Genomic DNA, 19205 nt, shown 5'->3' on the forward strand with positions numbered 1-19205 from the left:
ACATCAGCCTTAGCTAAGCTTGAATATAATTAAATTTTGTCAAGCTTATGTCCCAGAATGATCAAGTCAATTATAATTTTCACACTTTACCAAGTACAAGTAAAATGCAGAGAAATTTAGATACATGCATTGGGATGTTTTAGGTGAATAGACTAAAGCCACATGTCTCAATATGAAAATTTATTTAAAAGTTCAAATTTTAGAATAGATTCTACAACTTACATTAATATTATAAGGCTTTAAATTTCTCACCACTGAAGAAAATGGATGATGCAGATATATATATTTATTATTTTCTGATATTCATGTACTTTTTCCTGTATTTCCAGGTTTAAGGTACCAATCAGAATGAAACTCACTGAGCAAAAAGAATGGTAATAGGGAAGTAGCAGAAGGCTGGGTCACATTTGGCCTTGTCGGCCGATTGAAGGATTTCTGCTTTCGCTCTAAGACTGGAATACTTGGAAAGTTTTAAATAAAGATATGACATGATCAGACTTACATTTTAAGAGGATAATACTGGCTACTGGGTTGAGCTTAAATTATGAGAAGTCAGAAGTGAAACAGACCAGTTAGAAGGCTAATGAAGTCATCCACGTAAGAGATGATAGTGACCTGGACCAAGTTTGAGGGAGTAGAGATGAATAAGTGAATATATTGAAAAAGCTGATCCAGGAATATTACTCAGCATTAAAAAAATTAAAGAAAATATCTACAGATATATGGAACACTATGGATTATCTCAGAAACATCATACTAAGTGAAAAAAAATGTCAGACTCAAAAGATTGCATATTGTGTTATTCCATTTACGTAGAATTTTAGAAAAGGAAAAACAAGTGACAGATCATTAGTTTCTTGGGGTCAGGGTTGAAGAGATAGGATAACCACAAAGGAGAATGAGGGAACATTTTGAAGTGATGGAAATGTTCTAAAACGGGCATCGCAGTGATTGTTCATGGAAATGTGTAAATTTTATTTTATGTAAATTATACTTCAATAGAGATGCAAAGAAAAAAGTAAGAGCCTTTGATAAAATTTGCTAACAGCAGTTGTGTAAGAAAGAAAGAAATACTGCAAAACCAACTGCTCTGTGTTTGGTCTCTGCTACAGGTAGAAAATCATTATCAGGGAACCCCGGTGGCTCAGCGGTTTAGCATCACCTTCAGCCCAAGGTGTGATCCCGGAGACCCAGGATTGAGTCCCATGTCAGGCTCCCTGCATGGAGCCTGCTTCTCCTTCTGCCTGTGTCTCTGCCTCTCTCTTTCTGTGTCTCTCATGAATAAAAAAATTTAAATTTTTTAATAATTTTAAAAAATCATCATTATATGATAAAAAGAGATAAGACCTACTGTGGCAAAATGAAGTTTAGAGATAAGATTTCAGCTTCGGATGTGTTAAATGTGAAATTGTTATTACACATCCAGTGAAGGTGCCAATGAGGCAATTGGACATATGAGTCTGGATTGAAGGAAGTCAAGTCTGCAGATAGGACTACTCATATTATATATATATATATATATATATATATATATATATATATACATACACACACACACTTAAAGCAGAAAATTTAAAGAAGACAGCATTCCCTATCAATGAGTGTTAATGCATAAAAGGAACACAAGAATAATTTCCAAATTTCTCTATCATTTTTATGTAAGTGTCTCTGAGCCATTCCAATTGCCTAACTAAACTGACTAAACACCTAGCTAAAAAGATGCTCATTAGCAATGACTATTGGTTGAATGTGCCTCCTTAAAATCATTTAATACTGAGAAGAAATGAAAAATATCAAACTAGTGCCATCATCTTGAAGTCTTAGCTGATTTTGAGAAATTATAACATGAAGCCATAAAGACTTACCAAATGAAACAGAATCTACTCTTCTCCATTCAAAATAAATTAACAAAAAATCTTATTGATTATTAGAAACAGTGTAAACCTCTGACCCCTTTATGATTGAGTGAAACAGGATTGGAAACTCCTTTGCTTTGCTTTCTGTCCTCATATGGCTTTGACTATGGATATTGAGTGACACATTGCTCTGTTTCTTGTACCTACTTCTTTACCTTGCTTGGCCAATAACAGCCAATTCATTACCTGCCTGATGCCATATGTGTCTGATACTACTGGCCTTGCAGTAGGTCCCTAAGTACATAGCTACTCTCATCTTCTGCTAAGGTGTTTCCCTGGCAAGCTTGTTTTGTATTCTCTTGCTAAATGGTTCTAACTTAAACAAGGCACTTCTGAATTTATGTCAGTTAGATGAGTTGTCTTTGTCTATTCTAATTACTTCAGGAAAGGTAATTTGGAACATATGATTTTGGCTTGGTTCTGGAAAGCCAGTCATATTTTAGATCAACCAGTGACGACTAGTTTTTATCATACTTGAGTTGAGAAACCTTAATTCTTTTTTTTAAGATTTTATTTATTTATTCATGACAGACACAGAGAGAGAGAAAGACAGAGGCAGAGACATAGACAGAGAGAGAAGCAGGCTCCATGCAGGGAGTCTGATGCGGGACTCGATCCCAGGACTCCAGGAACATGCCCTGGGCAGAAGGCAGGCTCTCAACTGCTGAGCCTCCCAGGCGTCTCCCTTAGATTATTTTCTTTCATAAATTCCATAACTAGTTTTCTGAAAGTGCCTCCTTTTTTTAGGTAATATTATACATAATGAATATGATGCTGGCTTGCTACCAAACTAAAGCAATCTCAATAGATATTAATAAATAATTGCCAGTTCAAATACTGTTGTTCAGTTTGCGTTACCTGTATGTTATATTCAGAAATCGATATTTCTGTATGTTAAGATATATATATACACAAAATACAAACATATATATGTATTTTGTATGTTTGTGTGGGGGGTGCATATTTTCTTTTGAAATCATTTACCAATACCTTTTTTCTAAAGCTAGGCCTTGCTTAATAAGACCTCTTTGCTTTCTCTCATTCTCCAGTGCTATACTTAGCACTTTCTACTAAAAACATCTCCTTATTCTCTAGTAGATATTTACCAAAGATTATTGTATTAATTATATAATGTAACTTCTCCATTGGATTAACAGAGATATTTAAATTGTTTTGTGGTGAGACTGACAACTGATCAATACTCTGGTCTGAAACATGGATTTTGACGGATTGTGTTTAATATATGTGTGTGCTACTTCACTACTTTTTTAATACCACATCATGTCAGACTTGTTAAGTACTATAATGACATCAATTTTAATCTTGTTTTATACTGTGCACTTAAAGAAAAATGTGCTTTTAATTTATACAGAAGGAATGGTATTTTGTTACAATTTTTCACTTTTAAAAAACAAATCAATCCAAAAGAATGTAAATTGTAAGCACTATAAAAATTCCTTTCTTCATCAAATATGTTGCTTCCCCATGGTAATTTGCTGGTGAGTCATTAAATCATTGTCTTCTTTTAATTATTCTCCAGATGATATTTACTCATAGTAATTGTTGTGCATCCTCAGATATTTAGTTGCTTTAATTTTGGAAAGCCGCGGACTATGAATTAGAAACAGTTGTTAAAAACAAACTGAGAAACTTTCTTTTTTTTTTTTTTTTTGTATGTGTTTTTATTGGAGTTCGATTTGCCAACATATAGCATAACACCCAGTGCTCATCCCGTCAAGTGCCCCCCTCAGTGCCCATCACCCAGTCACCCCAAAACCCCTGTCAACCTCCCCTTACACTACTCCTTGTTTGTTTCCCCCAGAGTTAGGAGTCGCTCATGTTCTGTCCCCCTCTCTGGTATTTCCCACTCATTTTCCCTCCTTTCCCCTTTAGCCCTTTCACTATTTTTTATATTCCCTGAATGAATGAGACCATATGTTTATCCTTCTCCAATTGACTTACTTCACTCAGCATAATACCCCCCAGTTCCATACACGTTGAAGCAAATGGTGGGTATTTGTCATTTCTAATGGCTGAGTAATATTCCAATGTACACATAGACCACATCTTCTTTATCCACTCATCTTTCTGTGGACACCAAGGCTCCTTCCACAGTTTAGCTATTGTGGCCATTGCTACTATAAACATTGGGGTGCAGGTGTCTCGGTCTTTCACTGCATCTGTATCTTCAGGGTAAATCCCCAGCAGTGCAACTGCTGGGTCGTAGGGCAGGTCTATTTTTAACTCTTTGAGGAGCCTCCACAGAGTTTTCCAGAGTGGCTGCACCAGGTCACATTCCCACCAACAGTGCAAAAGTGTTCCCGTTTCTCCACATCCTCTCCAACATTTGTTGTTTCCTGTCTTGTTCATTTTCACCATTCTTACTGGTGTGAGGTGGTATCTCATTCTGATTTTGATTTGTATTTCCCTGATGGCCAGTGATGTGGAGCATTTTCTCATGTGCTTTTTGGCCACGTATATGTCTTCCTCCATGAAATTTCTGTTCATGTCTTTTGCCCATTTCATGATTGGATTGTGTTTTTCTTTTCTGTTGAGTTTAATAAATTCTTTACAGATCTTCCATACTAGCCCTTGATCTTATACGTCATTTACAAATATCTTCTTCCATTCTGTAGGTTGTCATTTAGTTTTGTTGACTGTTTCTTTTGCTGTGCAGAAGCTTTTTATCTTGATGAAGTCCCAATAATTCATTTTTGGTTTTGTTTCCCTTGCCTTCATAGATGTATCTTGCAAGAAGTTGCAAGGGCCAAGTTCAAAAAGGGTGTTGCCTGTGTTCTCCTCTAGGATTTTGATGGATTCTTGTCCCACATTTGATCTTTCATCTATTTTGAGTTTATCTTTGTGTATGGTATAAGAGAATGGTCTGGTTTCATTCTTCTGCATGTGGATGTCCAATTTTCCAAGCACCATTTATTGAAGAGACTGTCCTTTTTCCAGTGGATAGTCTTTCCTGCTTTGTCGAATATTAGTTGACCATAAAGTTGAGGGCCCATTTCTAGGTTCTCTATTCTATTCCATTGATCTATGTGTCTGTTTTTGTGCCAGTACCACACTGTCTTGATGATCACAGCTTTGTAGTACAACTTGAAATCCAGCATTGTGATATCCCCGGCTCTGGTTTTCTTTTTCAATATTCCCCTGGCTATTCGAGGTCTTTTCTGGTTCCACAGAAATCTCAAGATTATTTGTTCCAACTCTCTGAAGAAAGTCCATGGTATTTTGATAGGGATTGCATTAAATGTGTAAATTGCCCTGGGTAACATTGACATTTTCACAATATTAATTCTTCCAATCCATGAGCATGGAATATTTTTCCATCTCTTTGTGTCTTCCTCAATTTCTTTCAGAAGTGTTCTGTAGGTTTTAAGGTATAGATCCTTTACCTCTTTGGTTAGGTTTATTCCTAGGTATCTTATGCTTTTGGGTGCAATTGTAAATGGGATTGACTCCTTAATTTCTCTTTCTTCAGTCTCATTGTTAGTGTATAGAAACGCCACTGACTTCTGGGCATTGATTTTGTATCCTGCCACACTGCCGAATTGCTGTATGAGTTCTAGCAATCTTGGGGTGGAGTCTTTTGGGTTTTCTATGTACAGTATCATGTCATCTGCAGAGAGAGAGAGAGTTTGACTTCTTCTTTGCCAATTCGAATGCCTTTTATTTCCTTTTGTTGCCTGATTGCTGAGGCTGGGACTTCTAGTACTATGTTGAATAGCAGTGGTGAGAGTGGACATCCCTGTCGTGTTTCTGATCTTAGGGGAAAGGCTCCCAGTGTTTCCCCATTGAGAATGATATTTGCTGTGGGCTTTTCATAGATTGCTTTTAAGATCTGAGGAATGTTCTCTCTATCCCTACAGTCTGAAAAGTTTTGATCAGGAATGGATGCTGTATTTTGTCAAATGCTTTCTCTGCATCTATTGAGAGGATCATATGGTTCTTGTTTTTCTCTTGTTGATATGATCTATCACATTGATTATTTTACGAGTGTTGAACCAGCCTTGCATCCCAGGGATAAATCCCACTTGGTCATGGTGAATAATCTTCTTAACATACTGTTGGATCCTATTGGCTAGTATCTTGTTGAGAATTTTTGAATCTGTGTTCATCAGGGATATTGGTCTATAATTCTCCTTTTTGGTGGGGTCTTTGTCTGGTTTTGGGGTTAAGGTGATGTTGGCCTCATAGAATGAGTTTGGAAGTATTCCATCCCTTTCTATCTTTCAGAACAGCTTTAGTAGAATAGGTATTGTTTCTTCTTTAAAGGTTTGATAGAATTCCCCTGAGAAGCCTTCTGGCCCTGGACTTTTGTGTCTTGGGAGGTTTTTGATGACCGCTTCAATTTCCTCCCTGGTTATTGGCCTGTTCAGGTTTTCTATTTCTTCCTGTTCCAGTTTTGGTAATTTGTGGTTTTCCAGAAATGTGTCCATTTTTTCTAGATTGCCTAATTTATTGGCATATAGTTGCTCATAATATGTTTTTAAAATAATTTGCATTACTGAGAGACTTTCAAAAGTAAATCAAGCTGTCACTAATACTAAGAAATATTTTGACCAGAAATAATGAAGAATATTAGTGATATTTAAACGATGTCCTTAGTTTCAAATTATGAACCTATTTAATGCACTTACACAAAGCTTATATAAATAATTTATCATCCATCACTAACTATTTTTTAGGATTATTTATTTATTTATTCATTCATTCATGAGAGACACAGAGAGAGAGAGGCAGAGACACAGGCAGAGGGAGGAGAAGCAGGCTCCATGCAGAAGCCCGATGTGGGACACGATCCTGGAACTCTCGGACAATATCCTGATCCAAAGGGAGATGCTCAACTGCTGAGCCGTCCAGGCATAGCTATCACTGATGATTTAAAAATTTGGCTGAACCTGGTGGAAAGAGAATATTGGAAATATACTATTAAAAGAACTGTTCAGAGGTCCATGGGTGGCTCAGTTCACTAAGCATCTGCCTGGCGCTCAGGTCATGATCTCAGAGTCCTAGAAGCAAGCCCCCTGACATGGGCTCCCTGCTCAGCAGGGGGTCTGCTTCTCCTTCTCCCTCTGCCCCTCCTCACTGCGCTCTCTCTCTCTCTCTGTCTGTCTCTCAAATAAATAAATTAAATCTTTAAAACAACCTATTCAACTCTTCATTGAAAAGAGTGAATATATCTTCCCAGTGGAACATATCTAAACTTGAATATTTTCATTGAAGAATTACATACACACACAACACAGTGTGCACACATACACACACAACATAGCATACATGTACATGTACAAACACAGACACAGAATATGATGTGGCAATAATCAATGCACCTATTTTTTTTATTTATAACATTTTATTCACTCTACACTAGCCCCCATTATTAGTCTAAAAGTTATAATCATGTGTAGCCTATAAGATTTAACCTCAGTGTGAAATATAACTTCTATATTTATGGCTAACAGTCTTTATAGTTTAGGGAACACTTTTTCCTTCCCTATCTAATTTCTGAAATTAAATGACATCATTTAAGTTAAAAGTTAATGAACTAAGTTATGGAACTTACAACTTGAAATAAGGCATATTATGCTGCTTTGAAAAAATGCTAAACATTTTGTGACAATGAATGGGTATTTGATATTTCTCTTTAATGTATCATTAGAATTAATTTTTAAAAAGGTTAAAAAGTATAAATGTTTTACATATATTTGATTTTGTCAAAGAAAAGCAGCATTTGTGCTAGTACTTCAAATAAGTACCTTAAATCTGCTTTTCAATCAAGACCAAATAATATAATTTACTCAATAAAATAATATTTTAGATTATATATAACTAATAAATTTGGTGAATATTAAACACCTACTATGTGTGAATCACTGTATTAAAGAGAGAATAGAGATACAATGGTAAGAGGACTCGTCAAGTTGTTCTAGTAGAGAATACTCATGCCTTTAAGGAGCTTATGGTCTAGCAGAAAATATAGACAATTTAATAAGCAATTATGATAGTGGGAAAAGAGCCAAGGTGTGGTTTGGTGTTATGGAGGCATCTAATCTAATCTAGATTCCTACATCTGTGATTTTCTGATAAATATCATTGAAGACATTGTTAGAAATACCAAACCTTAGTTCCAACCCCATACATACTGAATGTGAATCTTTGGGTTAACATCATCGCCATGTTATTTTAATGTACATTAAAGTTTGAGGCAGGTATCAGAGAAAAATACTCAGAGAAAATAACATTTAAAATCAACTTCAAAGGCATATGGTTAGTTTGTGGAAGATGAAGATAAACATATGTTGGAAACAGAGACGGTTGTCTTTTAAGCCAGATCTATAACTTAGGCTGCTGGTTGGATAAGGAAGGTATGGAGAAAGAAGGGGGATGATATCAATTTGGGTCATGGTGTCTTTGATGTGATTTTGAAATATGTTTTAAGAGAAGATACTTAAGGGGAAGAAGAACATGTGAATATGAAGATAAGGGATTAGTTTCCTGCTAGAGCTATTGACTTAGAGATTGGCGATATATTGATAATAACTGAAGTCATGCAAGTGGGAAGGATTGTTAAGGGAAAATATGTAAGATGAAAAGGGGGAAAAAAAAAGGCCTTGGGCATAGTCCTTGGAAACACTAACATATACAGAAGAGCCATCAACAATAAGACTGCAAAAAGCAGCCAGAAAAGAGAAGAGAGCTAGAAGAATATACAGACAGAGAACCAGGGAATAAGGTGTCTTTAAAAGGAAAGGAACAATAGTAATGTTGTCTTAGTTGGAGTTCTCTAGAACCTAAGGAAAGGATTTGGTGGTTTAGACAATTTATTGGAGAGTAATTCCAAGAAGCAGGATAGTGAAGCAGGAAGTGTGAGAGTGGGAAGGGAAAGCCACTGAACAATTAGAGTTGTTTTCCAATGTAGGCAGGTGAGACTTAGTCCTACTGGGACCCTCTGATAAACCATGTAAAATGTACCTTAGAGTTCTCTCTCTGAAGAATAGGAAGTGTGGCCATAATCGGTAGACTCAAGTCTCCCATTGGTTGAATGTTGCCCTGGGAGGTATTACCTTCAACCTTCCCTAATCCCAAACTTCCATGTAACTCTACCTTAAGTTGAGCAAGTTTTCTAAGCTTCTCAGTGCTGAGACAGAAAGCCTGATGTGCACTGTCCACCACAGGTACAGTTGAGGTCAGAAGTGGGCCATTTTGCAAAGGGAGAGGGATTGCATGATGGTATATCAATAGTGTATGCTACTCAGGTTCCGTGCCACCCAGATACCAAATAAGAAAATCTTTGCAAAGTATCTAATTAAGTATCATGATAAGCATTGGAAAATCATGGAAATAAAAAGTAGTATTAGTGGAATAGAAGGAAGAGCAACTAAAATTAAATGTTTAGTTTTAATGAAATGTGCAATTAGATAATGAGTATAAACTACTCTTCAAAAAATGGTTGAAAAAAGGAAGAAGCATAAGGTGGTAGATGGAAGGCTACTCATGCTCCATTGAGAGTCACTTTTTGAAGACAGGATTGTCACATAGCATGTAAGAGCACAGACTGTGGATCCAGATTGCCTCGATTCCATACCTGGTTTCAACATTAATTAGCTGTGTGACTTTACACCAGTTATTTAAATTCTCTGTGCCTCAATTTCATTATCTGTAAAGTGAAGATACTGGTAGCAATCTTTTTTAAGATTTTTGTGACAATTAAATAAGTATTTAGTTGAATGCCAAGAAAATAATATGTCATATCTATGAGTTAGATGATATTTTTATTCATATTCTTCTTATTATTATCATTATTTTAAGTGGAGAGGTGAGTATATTAAATGCTATTTGGCTGGAGCCAATATATATAGAGAAAAGGTAATGTTTCTGAGGAGTGATGAAGAAAGGATATTCAAACACAGCTGAAAAATAAGATTCAAAAGGGGGGAGAGACACTTCCATTGTCAGAAGAGCAAGAAGAGAAGGAAAGAAGTTGCAGTATCATTCTAAATGAATTAATAGATGTTCTTATGTGAAAGTTTCTACTCCTTTTTGAAATTTTAGGTAAGACCATCATCTGTAAATGAAAAAAAAATGTTGGAGGAGGGAAATAAAGGTGTTTAGACAGCATAGAATGTTTTAAGTGGTCCCACTTAAAATGAAATGTGATGCAGTTATCATGCATGTCAGTCTGTATTCTTGTTAAATAAAGGATAAAAACCATTTTCCTACACACACACACACACACACACACACAAGAAAAGCTACAGTAATAAAGATGAAAACCATTTAGATCAGGAAAAGGCTTTTAAAAATATTCGAGCATACATTTTAACTCTATTATAATAATTATAATGGCTTTCAACTTCTAGTGATCATCTATCCCCTTGACTTTTATTCTGTAATTACTAAAAAATTGTATTTCTAGTAATGTTTTCTGTGAACAATTTGCTTTGTAATTAAGTGCTTTCTTTTGATTGCTGAATACAATGACTTTTCATTATTATTATTATTATTATTATTATTTAATTACTTGTTTAGTTAAGTCTTAAACAGTGTTCTAGTAACTTTTGGAAAACTTTTGAGAATCTGTCCATTTTTAAACCAAACTATAAAAGAAAGAATGAACTATGTAGTGTAAACAATTTTTGAGATTTTTTTGTTTTTGTTTTTGTTTTTAATTTATGAAAATATAATCCATTGTGAAATATTTGAATGAATAGCTTTAGGTTCCATAAACCAGAGGGCCAGTATATGTTTATATGGAAGAGATCGTTTGGATGGAGAAATAATACTTTTTATCTGATAATATTTTCTGTAAGGATTTTAAGATCATCTGGTAGGTTGTAATTTTGAGTTTTCCAGGCCAAGTAGATACTTACATTACAGCAAAAAGCTTTCCCCACATCTTAACAGCTGAAGAATTCTCTATTTGTAGAAAAACATGTTTCATTACCTAGCTTTTCAAAAAAAGATAAAAAGTGAAGATAAAGTAGAAATATTTCAAACTTCTGCAGAAAAGATAACTGTTCAACCATCTACTTTTCTTCCTGTGTTATTTGCTTTTAATTTTTTCCTCATTGAATTTATTGGAAATAGAATTTAGGTATATTAGGATACTTTTCTTACTATATGACTTATTCTGATATAATCGTGTTGCCTAAAAGAATTTTTTAAAAATCGTGAATCATGAATCCATTTTTGTGGAAAGGAAACTTCTTCCTGCTTCAATTTAAAAAAGAATACTAGTTGTGAATATGAATAAAGCCATCATTTCAGTGAAAAAAAAAAACTTCCTCCTCAGTATATATGAATTGAAGATTTTGCTCAGTATATAGGAATAAAGCCATCATTTCAGTGAAAAAAAAAAAAAAACTTCCTCCTCAGTATATATGAATTGAAGATTTTATAGCATAGTTCTTGAAAATGATTCAATCTTATTTTCAATATTTTAGAAATAATGCTTGATAAACTCATTTGCATATAACCTAGCTATATAGAGAGCTAGATTAATGCAAATACACACACACACACACATATATATAACTATCTTATATGCAACTATATATATGTAATATATAGGGATTAGTTTACTTTCAAATGTGGGATCAAAATAGAAACCACGGCTTCAGTTACCATGTAAATAAATGGCAATACTAAAAATATCTTCATTAAAAAAAAAGATAGCTTAGTTATAAATTCAATGATGATTGGCTTAAACAGTTTTTTTTTTAAAAGAAAAAAAGTGATAATTGGAGAACCTGCATGGCTCAGTCAGTTAAGCATCCAACTCTTGATTTCAACTCAGGTCATGATCTCAGGGTGGTGAGATCAAGCCCCACATCAGACTCCATGCTGGGAGCCTGCTTAAGATATCTCTCTCTTTCTCCCTCTGCCCCTCTCCTCTTTTCTCTCTTTCCCACTCTAAAAAAAAAAGTGATTGATGATTGATTATCTGTTATTAAAGGGAAATTTTAAATATTTAATTTTTATTATTCTTAAAATTATGATAAAAATCTACAACATATAAGCATTGAATACAAAATTTACAGCAATTTTTCATTATGTATGAAAAATGTCATTTCAGACACCATTTTTACAATGATGTATTTTTATTGATCATGAAGTACATGTTTTAATTTAACTGCATTTTCAGCTACATATGTTCTTTAATGAATGAATCTCTAATATGTTCTCCATCAAGTTGTATAGTTTGTTTTCAGTCCTCATATCAATTTCTTAGGTATTCAGAATGATTTGATATTTATTTAGTTGTGTTTAAGGGACAAGGCAAGCCTAGAGTCCTCCTACTACTCTCCCATCTTAGCTTGGCCCTATCATTATAGTCTTAAATTACAAAGACATCCCACAGGTTAAGAATCTGCTCTGGGAATGTGCTACATTGTAAACAGTGATTTGAGATAGTAGAAAACAACATTGTAGAGTAATTCAATGCTTCTTAAGAGAAAGACTTCAACAAAAAGTTGACTACTTATATGCAATGTTTCATAAATTTGAAGACTGGTGTTAGAATCATAAAATTTGAGAGGTCTGTTTGATTTAATGAGTAGTTATGAATAACCATACTACCTTTCATTTTTATGGAAATGCTTTTATAATAAAATGAAAAGTATCCATTCTGATTCCTATCCTCCAAGAGCATTCAGTATGTAAAATCATGCTTGGAGAACTGAAAACTGTCTACTTTTTCAGATGTACACAGGCCTGTCTTGGTGATGAAGAAAACTCTTTATTTTCAAAGAGAATACATATTTAATAGAAAGGAAATCCTAACAAGTCATTAAATAATCACTTATGTTCTAATCAGCTAATTAGCCACTAATCTTCTTAAGACAATGATTTTATTCTATATATCCCCGAAATAAAAATCCTAGCTTATTGAATAAAGTTAAATAGAAAGAAATCATCACACTTTTAAAATCTTTTTTTTTTTTAATTTTAAAGATTTTATTTATTTATTCATGAGAGAGACAGAAGGAGAAGCAGGCTCCACGCAGGGAGCCCAATGTGGGAGTTGATCCCAGGTCTCCAGGACCAGGCCCTGGGCTGAAGGTGGCGCTAAACCGCTGAGCCACCCAGGCTGCCCACACTTTGAAAATCTTGATGGAGATTTTAAAGTAGAGAGCATGGGAAGTGCTGGCAATCGGTTAATCATTTCATTACTTAATATAATTAATATATTTTACATATGTTTTTATTAACTTCTGCTGTTTTCCTAATTGTTATAAACATTTTTGGAATTATAAGAAGGCAGTTTCTCTTTTCTAATCAATAATTTCCTCCTACTTAGAGCTGTATTTGACATAAAGCCTGATACCACAGATGAAGACAGAAACTGCAAATTCTTTAAAGAATGGAATTCGTCCAGGGTAACTTCAAGAGAATCTGATATTTAGTGAATGTGCTCTGACTAATATACAAAACAACTCATAAAAATGAAATATGAATTCAAAATTTCAATCCTTGTGGGAGAACCTCCATATCTGGTATCCTTCATTGATACCATTATTACAACAGAAAAAGAGTCAGATATTACATTCTTAGTCTCTTTTACCCAGAGAATTTTCAGAAAATGTATAACCAGATTTTCAATCAGTGACTACTTGCATTCAAACACCTTAGCAGTTTAGTGGTGAACAAGAGGGTCAAGGACAATTAACAAGTAATTGTAGATGCTCTTAGAATAACTAAGGTGTAAACTCAGCATTTTTTCTAAGTGCGTACCAAGAGGACTTTAGGCGGCTGGGTGTCAGAGAATATTTCCTTGATGTAGTGAAATTTGAGGAAGAAAATTAAAGAATGAATAGGAACTAGCCAGGAAATTATGTGGTGGAACAGCATTGCAGATTGAGGAAAGTGTGTGAGCATCCAGAGACTAGGGTACATTTAAAAATATTAAAGAAGGGCAGCCCCAGTAGCTTAGCAGTTTAGCACCACCTTGGCCCAGGGCATGATCCTGGAGATCCAGGATCCAGTCCCACATTGGGCTCCCTGCATGGAGCCTGCTTCTCCCTCTGCCTATGTCTCTGCCTTTCTCTCTCTCTCTCTCTCTCTCTGATAAGTAAAAGAGAAAAAAAAATAATAATATTAAAGAAATTTAATATACTAGGGCATAGTGAACAAAGGGAAAATGTATATTGTAGAGCAGGAAAAGGTCAGATAGGCTAGGAAGTCAGAACTTCATCTCGAAAGCAACAGGAAGCCATTAAAAGGCTTAAGGGAAAGGAGTGACAATAAAGTTGGCATTTTAAAAAGATTTCTGCCTGGATTATGGAAAAGAATAAGAGTTGCAGTCAGACAGGGACATATAGATACAGATAATATAGTTAGAAAGTTTGGAATGAGTTTAAAGGAGAGATTGTTACTTTGACTAGAATGTTAGAAATGGTGATACAGGGAAATGGAAAATTACTGAAACTTCTGGCACTCGAATTTACATGATCTGGTAGTCTTGACAATTGGGATGAAGTTGTAGTGGATCTAAAATAAGGTGATTCCGTTTCCTGATAAGGGTATAAATCATAGATATAAAAATAATACAAATGTGATTAAAACTTCTATTTTAAATTTATTTGAATTTCTTACATTTACCATGCTATGATTCTGGCTTTCCCATCCTAACCAAAAAGGGTCAGAGAGAGAGAGAGTTATACTTGATGTTTTCACTTCCATTTCTTACTTCCACTCACTCTCAAGTTATTGCAATCTATTTGTAATAACCCCTAATCCTGACATTTCTATACATACTCCAATGAAACCATTTAAAGCAAAATCACCAAAGCCTTTACTAAAGCTAAATCCAGTGGACACTTAAGCTTACCTCTATTTAGACGTCCCAAACATTTCAGGGATGAAAGTATGCCTTACAATTGTTTTTTCTTTAAAACTCATGTATTAGTAGTATTTCTCTAAAATGAATACAATAAAATAATGGAAATAAAAGATGAAAGAAAAAGAGAAGATATTTGAAATTAAAATTATCTCTATGAATTTCAGGAAATATTTAAGAATGTAAGAGAAATGTAGGAGAATGTAGAGAAAATGTAAAGAATATACATAAATGTAAGGGAAAATGCAGACTAGATATATGAAATAAATAATAAGAAACATAGATCATATCCAGCATAAAGGATCAAATGCAAAGGCTCAAGATCCAAGTAGAGAATTTCAACCCAAGAATTCTATATGTAGTCAGGTTATCAGCTGAGTTTAAGAAACATTTTCAGACAAGAAAAGATTCAAGAAACTTATATCTCATTTAGTATTCCTTAGTGGTTTACTTGGGGATTGACTCCCACAATATGAATAAATAAACCAAAAGAGAAACATAGGCTCTGAAAATAGGGAACTCAAACAGGGATATTATAAAGGGAAATCCTACTGGATATCAGCTAGGATAGGGATGCTGGAAGAAAATTACTTGTGCAAAAAAATAAAAATCATTAAAAATCCACATAACCAAAGGAAATGCCATCAAATGCTGTACTTGACATTGTGGTAAACAGTAGAGTAATGCAAACACTGTATGGTTTGATAGGTTCAATTGCAGTACAAAATTATAATCCACCTATATATTGTAAAAGTAAAGATGACAAAAGTTAAAAAGTAGAAATGAAAGAATAAGTTTGTTACATTTCATTTGGTAAATTTGTCTAGAGTTCTCTGAACAAGCTATAGAGATATAAATATGTAAAGTTGCAAAGGAAACCAAAGGAAGAATTAACACTAGGGACACAACTGCAGAATGAGAGAGAAAGTGAGAAAATAGGGGTGGCTGTTAGTGGCTAACACTACTTTTCCATGGTGAAAAGTCAATAAATGTTGCCATAATTAACCCACTTAAGAAAAAGAAACAAGTGTATTACTTAGCAATATAGACAAAATACCTTTTGAAAGTGGTAACATGGGAAAAGTGAGTGAGTTTAATAATGGAATGTTGTCTTCATTATATGTATTAAACGACATTTTTAGTATCATGTTTGTGCCATTCCCTTTATGTATATTTTAATTGCACAGAAAATTTTGAAAATAAAATTTCATTAGAATTTTAAATGGCAATGATGTTATAGTCTCTTTAATATTTTTAAAGATTTATTTATTTATTTTAGAGAGAGGGAGGAGCAGGGGAGGGCACTGAGCACAGTGCCAGGTGTGGGTCTTGCTGTTACTACCCTAAGATCATCACCTGATCATCACCTAAGATCATCATAGTCTCTTTAGATCTGATGGGATGAACTGCTGATTTTATATATTCAAGAAAAAAATTATATTTGCAACTTTGTTTTTCAAAAGTCCCTTCCTCAGTGACTATTTTGAGTATCAATCATCTTTCGCATATAGTGTAGTACTGCAATTAACAGAAACTTTTCCATTTTATCTTTCTTTTTTGAATTTGTCATCTTATATGTAACTTCCAATACCTCATTGATTCCATTATCCGCCTACGTCTAGGTGTCTTTTTCAATGAGTAACTTATTATTTTTATTCTTCACATCATAGGCAGGTCACATTTTCATTCAATTTTGCAAGTCTTGTTAGGTATGAGGGAAACAGACAAAAAGAAATAGCTCCTATTTTCAATAAGTATTATATTCTAACAAAGATAATTATCTAATTCCCAAATTCACTGGTTATGGTACAATACCTCTTTTCTTATAATATGCTCCTTTTGAGTACCCCGTACCCCTACATTGCCCCTTGAAACTTGGTCCTTCTTGGCTGAGTTGAGTTTTTTTGGATCTGTCCCATCTGGCTAGTTAATCTCAGTTCCCTTAACTTGATCAATTTCCATGATTCATCTGCTTTTAAAATGTAGGTTCCACTTTTTTTTTTTTTTTTTTAATCTATTTGACACATTCTCCCTTGGTGATCGCTTAGTCATTGACTTTGTGTATTTTTTTCTCTTCTAAGTGCCTGACCTACATATAAGCATTAGGATGTGCCCTGGACATCGTAAGCTTGACTTATTAAAACTGAAGTTCCTTTCTGTCCCCTATACTCACTCAAATTGCTTCCTTATGTCCTAAGATAACACAAAACTTGGCATTAGTGTAGGGTAGGCTTGTTAAAACACAGACTGCTAGAATTTGTAATTCAGAGTTTCTGATTCTGTAGGTCTGGGGTGAAAACTTCAAATGTGCATTTCTAACAAGCTCTCCAGTGATACTGGTGGTTTATATGCATCCTGACTGCACCTTGAAAACCATTGGCAGACAGCAATCAGCTAATATTTGTTAGATCAATAATTATTATAAATTGATTAATGTTTGAAATATATAATATAGGTTCAAAAATCAAATTCAACTGTATGTTTAAGTGAAAAATATTCATAGAACTTCAGTCTGAAAGAGCAAAGAAATTCATTTGGTGTAGTAGTTTCTTACTGTAGTCTAATAAACTAAAGTCTAAAGGGATTAAATGATTTGTATGAGGAAAAATAACTAGATTCAACCAATTCTGACTTTCCATAAAAATAACTTTATATGTAACATTTGTATTTAGCTAATTAAGGATTAGTTTTCTAATTCAAGATAGATACTGAGCAGATTTCTTGTTTCTCTAGATGAATAGGCCTTTGCACATAGCCATAGATCTCATAAAAATGAACTGAAATACTACTAACTTGTAATGCTGTCTCCCACACCCACAGAAATGCATGCAAAGGGCAGAGAAATCTAGTATCCTGGTTAATTTTAAAGATACTCACCAATCCAAGCAGTGTTTGGGCAAGCAATTTTTTGAGAAAAATAAACAGAGATTACTTGACCCCTACTGATCCTGAAACAAGTTGTGTCCTTTATTTGTCTAGAACTGTCATCAATGCAGTAAGTATTAAAACTGAGGCAGTCCTGTGCTCTTAAGCTGTTTTATTGTTTTCCCAAGTTTGAATGTTTAACAGGATTCACAAGACTTTACTCATATGAGGCTTTTGTTTAAAGGCAAAGGATACAGTGCTTTGGAGAAAGAGGATGCAGACATGCATCAAAGACCCAAGAGCCTTTCCCCAGCATGATGGGCTTCATCTTTAGGCATGTGGAACATGCAGAGTTTCTGACTTGAGCCACCAAAATCTGTGCAAGAGCCTTGGATTGGCTTCAGGAGCTCAAAAACAAAGTTCTCAGTAGCTCTTTAAATAAGTCAAAATAGTCAAACCAGATAGACTGGTTGCAAATCATTAGTGCAAATGTTAAACTTAGGGTTTAGGTCTGGGTGGAGGCTCAGACCCTAAACAATACATCTAATATCCCACTGCCCTCTTTTTTTGGCTAAGAGTAAAAATCAGATGCACAGGTGTCTCTAGAAATAAAGGTAGAGCTTTTCAACCCAGGTGCAAATCAATTTTATCCTACACAACAGTCTCTTAGAGGTCACTGAAACTTCTTACTTTCAGACCAGCTGCATGAGGGATCAAGCAGACAGTTACCCAGGTCTCTAGAAGTGGGTTACCAAGATTAGGTAGGCATACAGATTCGAGTTCTTCAGGAAGAACTAACCAATCTTTCTCAAGTACATGCTAGAAGCCACTTATACACAACGACAGTGACAGCATTGGTGCCTAAATTTAAAATCCTTAAATCATAATCAAGTTGCTTCAGAGAGAGATATATTTAGGCCTGCAGGCTTTAAATACTTGGGGGACAGTCTGGTGACCGAATAAAGGAAGTCTCATGACAAAGTTGTATTTCCTTTAAGGATACTAATCTCCAAAAGGGAATATCTTAAAAATAAGAATGTTCTGTGAAAGGAAGGTATGTACAAAAAAAAAAAAAAAATGAAGAAATGTCATAGGTTGCTGTTTCTGGTTAGATATATGTGCTATTGAGTACTAATTACAGCTTTGCTAATTACAGACAAGGAATTGGGGACCTCTATCTTCTAGTAAAAGCTAAGTTATCAGGAAAAGATGTGAGAAAATAAATTTCCATGTGTTCTCCAAAACACATCAAATGTGTTTTGTTTAAGAGAAGAATCTTATTCCAGTATGTTTATCCAATTCTGGTGCCTACTTTTTAATTTGTATTCAGTTTTATCATCTGTACAATGAAACTCATTTGGGGGGGCTCTAATTAATTTTTTCAAAGTATACACTCATGACCACCTGCATTTGCAGCATCAAGGAAATATTTCTCAAACTTAAATGTGTATGGGTCATCCTACGATCTTTTTTTAACATGTAGACTCTGATTTCATAGGTCTGGAGTAAAGCCTGAAACTCTTCTAATAAGTTCCCAGTTAATTTCTACGTGCCTTTTTGAATACTAGGAATTT

At 34.5% G+C, this 19205-nt stretch overlaps 1 protein-coding gene across 1 annotated transcript in view; it reads left to right on the forward strand.

The window, feature by feature from the left end:
• Positions 1-19205, forward strand: part of HCN1 (hyperpolarization activated cyclic nucleotide gated potassium channel 1) — a 386694-nt gene that overhangs the window by 301368 nt on the left and 66121 nt on the right. The window lies entirely within an intron of this gene.

This window comes from Canis lupus, chromosome 4 (assembly GCF_011100685.1).
Source record: "Canis lupus familiaris isolate Mischka breed German Shepherd chromosome 4, alternate assembly UU_Cfam_GSD_1.0, whole genome shotgun sequence".
NCBI lineage: Eukaryota > Metazoa > Chordata > Mammalia > Carnivora > Canidae > Canis > Canis lupus.